Raw genomic sequence first — 9,491 nt, forward strand, 5'->3', positions numbered from 1 at the left:
GGATCAAAGCCACAACCTCATGGTTCCCCGTCGGATTCGTTAACCACTGAGCCACCACGGGAACTCCTCTCATTCTTATATTTGTGATGGTGATCTGCGATCAATGATCTTTGATGCTACGATTGCAAAAAGATTACGAGTTGCTGAAGGCTCAGGTGATGGTTAGCATTTTTTTAGCAAAGAAGTGTTTTTAAATTGATGTATGGAGTTTTTTTAGACATAAGGCAAGTACACATATACTAGACTACAGTATAGTTTAAACATAACTTTTATATGCACTAGGAAATGAAAAATTCACGTGACTCGCTCTGTAGCAAACCAGCAAGAAAGGTGTTGCCTGTGGAATGTAACCTTTTGAGAGTGGCTCTCACACTCACTCAGCATGATGCCTTTCAGATGCACTCGCGTTGGATGTATTAATAGTTCACTCCTTTCTGGTGCTAAGTACTATTCTACTGTGTGTTCATAGTTTATGCATTCATCTGTCAGAGAACATTCGATTGTTTCCAGTTTGGGGCATTATGAAGAGAACTGCTACAATATTCATGTACACATTTGAACATGTTTTAATTTCTTTAGGAGTGAAATGGCGTGGAATTGCTGGGTCATATGGTAAGTGCATATTTAATTTTGTGAGAATATGCCTGTTTCCCAGAGTGACTGCACCATTTTGCATTCCCACCGGCAATGTAAGAGCTCCAGTTGCTTTGCATTCTTGGCAGCAGTTGGTATTGTGAGTTTTTATTTTATTTTTACCTGTTCTATTAGGTGTGTGGGTATTTTACTCACAGTGAGGTATTTATAGATATCTGACCGTGGTTGTATTTTTTTAAGATTTTTTTCTATTATAGTTGATTTACAATGTTCTATCAATTTCTACTGTAGAGCAAAGCGAACTAGTTATATACACATTCTTTTTCTCACATTATCCTCCATCATGTTCCATCACAAGTGATTAGATATAGTTCCCTGTGCAGGATCTCATTGCTTATCCACTCCAAATGCAATAATTTGCATCTACTAACCCCAAACTCCCAGTCCATCTCATCCATGGTTTTAATTTGTATTTCCCTGATGATTTATGATGGGGAACATCCTCTCATGCACTTCTTTTTCATCGTTATAGCCTTTTTTGAGGAAGTATCTAAGTCTTTCAGCCCTTTTTCAAAATCAGGTTATTTTCCTACTGTTAAGAGTTCTTTATATAGTCTGATTAGAAGTCCTTTGTTAGGAATAGATCTGCAAATATTTTCTCCCACTCTGTAGTTTGTCTCTTCCTCCTCTTGATGTTGTCTTTTTCAAAGCAAAAGTTCTGAATTTTGATGAAGTCCAACTTACCACTTTTTTCTTTTACGGATCGTATTTTTGGTGTCACATCTAAGAGTACTGGGCTTATTTCCTGGTAACTAAAATTTTCCTCAGCTGTCTTCTGAAAGTATTATCGTCGTACATTTATATTTACATCTCTCTTCTTGATTGAGTTTTGATATAGCTCCTGGCTTTCAGAGTTGGTCTGTTTCATCTAAGTTGAATTTTTGTGTAGAATCATTTACAGTATTCCCTTCCTAATCTTTTAATGTCTGAGGTGTGCGCCATGGTATCTTCTTTTTTTTTTCCTGATGTTGTATTTTGCTGTTGTTGTTCTCTTTTTTGGCTGCCCAGCAGCAGATGGAGTTTCCTCGCCAGGGATCAGATCTGAGCGCAGTTGCAACCTATGCTGCAACTGCAGCAATGCCAGATCCTTTAATCCACTGTGCCGGGCCGGGGATCAAAATGCATCCTGGCGCTACAGTGATGCGGCTGATCCCATTGCACCACAGCTGGAACTGCTTATTCCTGATATTGTTTATTTGTATCTTCTCTGTTCTCTTTCTCTTTATTCTTTTTGGTCAACATGGCCAGAGGTTCATCAATCTTACTGATCTTTTTAAAGAATCAATTTTTGATTTCATGGATTTTTCTTTTCTGTTTTCAATTATTTTCTGCTTTTATGTTTCCCTTCTGCTTGCTTTCTGCTTATTTTTGCTCTTCTTTATGTACCTTCCCAAGGTAGATGTGCAGATTGTTGACTTCAGACCCTCTTTACTAATAGAAGCTTTTTTTTTTTTTTTTTGGTCTTTTTGCCTTTTCTAGGGCCACTCCCGCAGCATATGGAGGTTCCCAGGCTAGGGGTCTAATCGGAGCTGTAGCCGCCGGCCTACACCAGAACCACAGCAACACGGGATCCGAACCATGTCTGCAACCTACACCACAGCTCACGGCAACACCGGATCCTTAACCCACTGAGCAAGGCCAGAGATCGAACCTGCAACCTCATCTTTCTTAGTCGGATTTGTTAACCAGTGTGCCACCACGGGAACTCCAATGGAAGCATTTTTATGCCGTAATTTTTCCTATGATCACTGCTTTAGTTGCATCTCATATATTTTGCTATTTTGTATTTTCCTTCTTGTTAAGTTCACAATATTTTCTAATTTCTCTTGAGATCACCTCTTTGATCCCTGGGTTTAGAAGTGTTTTGTTTTGTATCTGGCAAGTATTTGCCAATTTCCCTGTTATTTTTCTGTTATTGATTTCTAATTTTAATTCCACTATAGTCAAATATATACTTTGCATGACTGTAACTTTTTAATTTTTTGGGACTTGTTTTACTACCTATTTCAGTAAATGTTCAATGTGCACTTGGGGGAAAAAATGTGTATTCTGCTGTGTTGGGAGAATTTTCTATAAATGCCAGTTAGTTCCTGTTGGTTGATGGCATCATTCGGTTCTATTACTTCTATATATTCACTGATTTTGTTTACTGTTCTGTTGATTACTAGGAGAGCAGTTTTGACATTTTTTACTATTATGAATTTGCTCATTCTCTCCTTGATATCAGGTTTTGCTTCATGTATTTTGAAGCTCTGTCGTTAGATGCAGGGACATTTAAAATCATGTTTTCTTGGAGAACTAAAGTTTTTACCATTGTTCTTCAATGTTCTTCTTTATCCCTGGTAATTTTCTTTGGTCTGAAGTCAATTTGTCTGATATTATTACAGCCACTCCAGCTTTCTTTTGATTAGTATTTGCATGGTACATTCTTTCCCACTCTTTTACTTTTAACCCACTTAACCCACTCATGTCATACTTAAAAAATGGGTTTTTAAAATACAACATAGTTTGCATCTTTTTTGTAAAATCCATTTTGATAATTTTTGACTTTTGCCCCTCAGCATATGGAGTTCCTGGGCCAGGGTCCATATCTGAGTTGCAATCTCGGCCTAAGCCACAGCTGCAGCAATGCCGTATCTTTAACCCACTGTCCCAAGGATCAAACCCAGTGCTCCCAAGATGCTGCTGATCCTATTGTGCCACAGTGGGAACTCCTAATTTCTGACTTTTAATTGGTACTCAGGCTATTTTTTTTTTTTTTTTTTTTTTTTGTCTTTTGTCTTTTTGTTGTTGTTGTTGTTGCTATTTCTTGGGCCGCTCCCGCGGCATATGGAGGTTCCCAGGCTAGGGGTTGAATCGGAGCTGTAGCCACCGGCCTACGCCAGAGCCACAGCAACGCGGGATCCGAGCCGCGTCTGCAACCTACACCACAGCTCACGGCAATGCCGGATCGTTAACCCACTGAGCAAGGGCAGGGACCGAACCCGCAACCTCATGGTTCCTAGTTGGATTCGTTAACCACTGCGCCACGACGGGAACTCCAGGCTATTTATTTTTAACATAATTATTATGTTTGGATTATTTCTATCAATTTATTACTTGTTTCTGTCCAGGACTCAGTTTATAACTTGACCATGTCCACATTCCAGCCTTCTTTTGGTTTATTTGGATATTATTTAGTATTCCACTTTAGAGATTTATTTTGTTTTTTTTTTTTTTTTGCTTTTTAGCACCAGACCTGCGGCATATGGGGGTTCCCAGGTTAGGGGTCCAATTGGAGATAGAGCTGCCAGCCTATACCACAGCCACAGCAACATCAGATCCCAACCGAGCCTGCAACCAACACCACAGCTCACAACAGGGCCAGATCCTCAACCCAGTGAGCAAGGTCAGGGGTCAAAACCAAGACCTCATGGTTCCTAGTCGGGTTTGTTTCTGCTGCACCACAACGGGCACTCCTAGAGATTTTTTTTTTTTTTACTAATTTTTAAGTGGTTTCTCTAGAGCAGAATTGCCAGGCTTTTACTGGCCAGATAGTACATATGTTGGGCTTTGCAGGCTACACAATATTTGTTGCATCACACAATTCTTCTTTTTTTCTTTTTAGGGCAGCAACTGAGACATAGAAAAGTTCCCGGGCTAGGGATCAAATTGGAGCTGCAGCGGCCGGCCTACACCACAGCTCATAGCAATACCAGATCCCAACCCACTGAGTGAGGCCAGAGATTGAACCTGCATCTTTATGGATACTAGTCGAATTCTTAACCTACTTAGTCACAAAGGGAACTCCATCACACAATTCTGACACCACAGTGCTAGGGCAGCCACAGACCGTATGTAAATGAATGAAGAGTAATTATGCTCCAATAAAAAATATTTTTTTGTTTTTTCTAGGGCCACACCCCGGCACATGGATGTTCCCAGGCTCGGGGTCCAATCAGAGCTGTAGCCACTGGCCTACACCAGAGCCACAGCAACGCAGGATCCGAGCCGGGTCTTCAACCTACACCACAGCTCACGGCAATGCCTGATCCTTAACCCACTGAGCAAGGCCAGGGATCGAACTCACAACCTCATGGTTCCTAGTTGGATTCGTTAACCACTGAGCCACGACGGGAATTTCTGTTCCAATAAAATTTTATTTACAAAAACAAGTAGTGGGCTGGATTTAGCCTGTGGGCTATAGTGTGCTAACTCCTGCTCTAGAGATTATAAAACATGTATGTTCACAGTTCACTGAGAACTTGCATCTCACCACTTCCTTCTAAATGTGGAAACTTGACATCACCCAGGTCCCTTTACTTTCACTCCTTTGTGTTGTAATTGTCATGTGTGTTATACCCACAAGACTGAAAACCCCATCAGACAGCTTTGTAATTTTTCCTTTCAACTGGAATAAACATTTTTTTTTTTTTTTTTTGTCTTTTGTCTTTTTGTCTTTTGTTGTTGTTGCTATTTCTTGGGCCGCTCCCGCGGCATATGGAGGTTCCCAGGCTAGGGGTTGAATCGGAGCTGTAGCCACCGGCCTACGCCAGAGCCACAGCAACGCAGGATCCGAGCCGCGTCTGCAACCTACACCACAGCTCACGGCAACGCCGGATTGTTAACCCACTGAGCAAGGGCAGGGACCGAACCCGCAACCTCATGGTTCCTAGTTGGATTCGTTAACCACTGTGCCACGACGGGATCTCCTGGAATAAACATTTTAAAGAATTTAAGAGGAAAACAATCTGTATTAACCTGTCTGTTGCTCTTTCTTGGGAGTTCCTGCTGTGGCGCAACAGGATTGGCCATGTTTTGGGAGCACTTGGATATAGGTTGGATCCCTAGCCCAGCAGAGTGGATTAAGGATCCTGATCTGATCCCAGCCTGGGTGCTCCACATGCAGGAGGCAGGGTGGGGGTGCAGCCAGAAAAGACAAGTGCTCTCCTTTTCCTCTTCCGGTATGGTTATACTTCCTTGTTTTGCATTCCAACACTTCTCTCATCTTGGAATTGGTTGTCTTTTCCTGGAGAGTTCTTTGTTATGCTGAGTGATTTTGGATTGTACCCTGGATTTCTGAATATTCTTTTGAGACTCTGGGTCTTAGAAAAATCCTAAAGAGAATATCTTTATTTTAGCAAGCAATCTGCCTTCTCTCACTGTGGTTCCAGGGTTGGCTTAAATTTCCATTCGCGATGCTAGCTGGATCAGTCCTGCATGTGTGCCACCCAGTGGCCAGTCAGACCTGGACAGGGGTCCATCCTGTGAATGCACAGTAGCTCAGTTCCCAAGGCTTCGGTAAGGTGTTTTGGGTCATAATCATGCCTGTGCAGCTCAAAGGTGAGCCCAGGAGTCTACACAGAGCTCTGTGGGACTGGTCTCTTGATTTCCCTCCTTTTCTGCCATCTCCTGACACTTTCTGGTTCTCTGGGGCTTCCTTTCCCAATCCTCTGGCTAAAATGTCAGGGCTTCTTTATAGTTTCTCCACTCTGCAGGGCATTTCTCACTGTGCGTTTGGGCCAAGCATCAAGAGGAGAAAGAAAAAAGCGGGGTGGTGGGGGGAGGAGTTCCCGTCGTGGTGCAGTGGAAACGAATCTGAGGGGGAACTAGGAACCAAGAGGTTGCAGGTTTGATCCCTGGCCTTACTCAATGGGTTAAGGATCCGGCGTTGCCATGAGCTGTGGTGTAGGTTGCAGATGCGGCTCAGATCTGGCCTCACTCAGTGGGTCAAGGATCTGGCTGGCGGCTCTAGCTCTGATTCGACCCCTAGCCTGGGAACCTCCGAATGCTGTAGACGCGGCCCTAAAAAACAAACAAAAGAAAAAAGCAGGGAGGATCTGCCTCGCATTGCTGGGACCACAGCAACTGGGGTCAAAAAGAAGGTTCTCCTCCCTAGAGGTTTAAGTGCCTGCCCAGCCATTGCTGCTGTCATTGCGCTGCTGTTATTCCCTGAGGCTGGAGGTAGAAGAGACGAGGCAGGGCGGGGGAAGGGGGGTCGAAAAACACGGAATATCCCACACTCTCTGACCCTTAGGAGTCCCTTTCAGCTCACACCTGATGGACACTTCTAGGCTTGGGGCTGCCTTTGAGTCTGTTCTGGGAAATACTGGAGGCGGGAGGGAGAGATGGTACAACTCACCATCAAAATTCTGGCGGAACTTTGAATTCTGGTGTCTCTCTCCCTGCTAATATTTCCTTTGTTCACCATTGACTATAGACCTCAGATGACTGCTCTGTGCGTTCTGTCCAGGAGCGTGAGAGAGACAGGGTGGGGTGTGCCTACTCCACTTAGAATCTGTGTGACCCTAGGCAGGTTACCTAGCCTCTCTGTACCGCGTTTGTCATCTTTAGAAGGGGGTAATAGGAGTTCCCGTCGTGGCGCAGTGGTTAACGAATCCGACTAGGAACCATGAGGTTGCGGGTTCGGTCCCTGCCCTTGCTCAGTGGGTTAACGATCCGGCATTGCCGTGAGCTGTGGTGTAGGTTGCAGACGCGGCTCGGATCCCGCGTTGCTGTGGCTCTGGCGTAGGCCGGTGGCTACAGCTCTGATTCAACCCCTAGCCTGGGAACCTCCATATGCCCCGGGAGCGGCCCAAGAAATAGCAACAACAGCAACAACAACAACAACAGACAAAAAAGACAAAAGACAAAAAAAAAAAAAGAAGGGGGTAATAGTGATATTAATGATATTAATCCCAAAAGTTTGGGTGGGTATTGAGTTTATATATATAAAGCACTCAGAATAGTGTTTGACCACAGTAAAGACTTAACAGATACTAGCTTTCAGTAGCAATTATCAAAGGAAGATTGGGAAATACAGATTGGCAAAAAGACAAAAATAACCCCAAATACTTGGGAGTTCCCACTGTGGCACAGCGGAAATGAATCCGACTGGTATCCATGAGGATCAGGGTTTGACCCCTGGCCTTGTTCGCTGGGTTAAGGATCTGGCATTGCTGTGAACTGTGGCATTGGTCTTAGACAAGGCTCAGATCTGGTATTGCTGTGGCTGTGGTGTGGGCCGGCATCTGTAGCTCCGATTTAATTTTTTTTTTAAATTTTTTTTAAATTTTTTTTTTATTTTTTTGGTCTTTTTGCTATTTTGTGGGCTGCTCTCGCGGCATATGGAGGTTCCCAGGCTAGGGGTCGAATCGGAGCTATAGCTGCCAGCCTATGCCAGAGCCACAGCAACGCAGGATCTGAGCCGTGTCTGCGACCTACACCACAGCTCATGGCAACACCGGATCGTTAACCCACTGAGCAAGGCCAGGGATCGAACCCGCAACCTCATGGTTCCTAGTCGGATTCGTTAACCACTGCGCCAAGACGGGAACTCCTGTAGCTCCGATTTGATTCCCTAGCCTGGGAACTTCCGTATGCCTCAGGTGCGGCCCTAAAAAAAAAAAAAAAAACCCAAAACAAACAAACAACAAAAACAACCCAAATCCCAATGCCCAGAAGTATAACATATGCATTATGGTTTATATTATTTCAGATGTTCAGTCAATTTACCAGTCGACTGGACAAATGAAGTACAAATATAGGATTGTATTCGCTGCCCCATCCCCCAAATTATGCAATTCATATTAGGGGAGTAGCAGCTAAAATCACAGGATGAAAGCTTTCTGCCTCTAGGCTTCATCCCACTATTCCACCCACTCAAAACTCTCTCTCCTTTCCCTTCATCAGGCTAACTGCCACTTGGGTTTCTAGTTTCAGTTTAAAGGTCACATCCTTGGGGAAGGCTTTCCTGACCCAGGCAAGAAGCAGATCCCCTGTTAAATGCTTTCATGTCACCCTATTTGTCTTAGTACTTGTCACACTTTTAATTATATAACCATATACTTAACATCCTCAGAGGACAGGACCAGACCTCTCTCTTGCCCTATGTTCCAAGTTTCGCCTTTGCTCATCCTTCTCTCCCAGATGGTGACCCTGGGCCTGCTCACCCATCCTCCACAGCCCTTCAGTAGAAGCCTTTTAGCTGATCCAAGGTGGCACTAATCTGGGCAAGTCTGCTTATATAAACGGGACATCACAGCTTAGGGCTGGGTCAGTGAGGTCAGTCAAGTCCCATTTCCGGTCCAACACCAGAGATTCAAATTCGGGAGGAACTGGGGAGGGGGGGCGAGGGGTCCAGGAATATGTCATTTTCAAAAGCTCCCCTGATGGTCCTGGTGCTCACGGCCCAAAGAGACACTTGCCTGCGGTAAGAAACTTCTGATATGGCTTCCAATGACCCCTCCCTTCTGACAGTCACGAGGCTGGACCTGAGGACTCGAAAGAGTGATGGGAGATTGTGATTAGGTTACAAGACTGTGATTTCACTGCCGTGCTCGTAATGGTCTCTCTGGTTCCTGCTCCAATGAACAGGGGCTGCCTCTGACCAAACCAGGCAGAGGATGAGGTCCACAGGCTGACCACCCAGAGGTAGTGATTCCAGCTGACCATCGCTGGTTGTGCCCAGAAGAAAGTTCTTCCTACTGGAACCCTGAGATGAGACAGCCCTAGTCAATGCTCTGCTGTCGCCTCCCAAGCAACCCTGAAGCAGAAAACTCAGCTTAGTTGCAATATCCAAACCACAGAAACCGAGGTAAATAAAACATGTGCTGTTTTAAGCCATTAGGTTTTTAGGGTGATTTGTTACACAGTAATAGAGCACTAACACACTGCCTAGACTTCCCCTCGAAACTCCCTTCTACCCATCTGTGTTGCAAGATGCACTTAAGCAGAGAATTTCTAATCTCTTTAATGGGATCTCATGAAATACTGTCTTTGGGCTTCTTGTGCCCCAATCCAATTGCTGTTTTCAGCTCGAGACTTTGCCTTGACCTTCTAAGTGTCATCTGCTTCAT

The sequence above is a fragment of the Sus scrofa genome, chromosome 5 (genome assembly GCF_000003025.6).
Source record: "Sus scrofa isolate TJ Tabasco breed Duroc chromosome 5, Sscrofa11.1, whole genome shotgun sequence".
In the NCBI taxonomy this organism is placed as follows: domain Eukaryota; kingdom Metazoa; phylum Chordata; class Mammalia; order Artiodactyla; family Suidae; genus Sus; species Sus scrofa.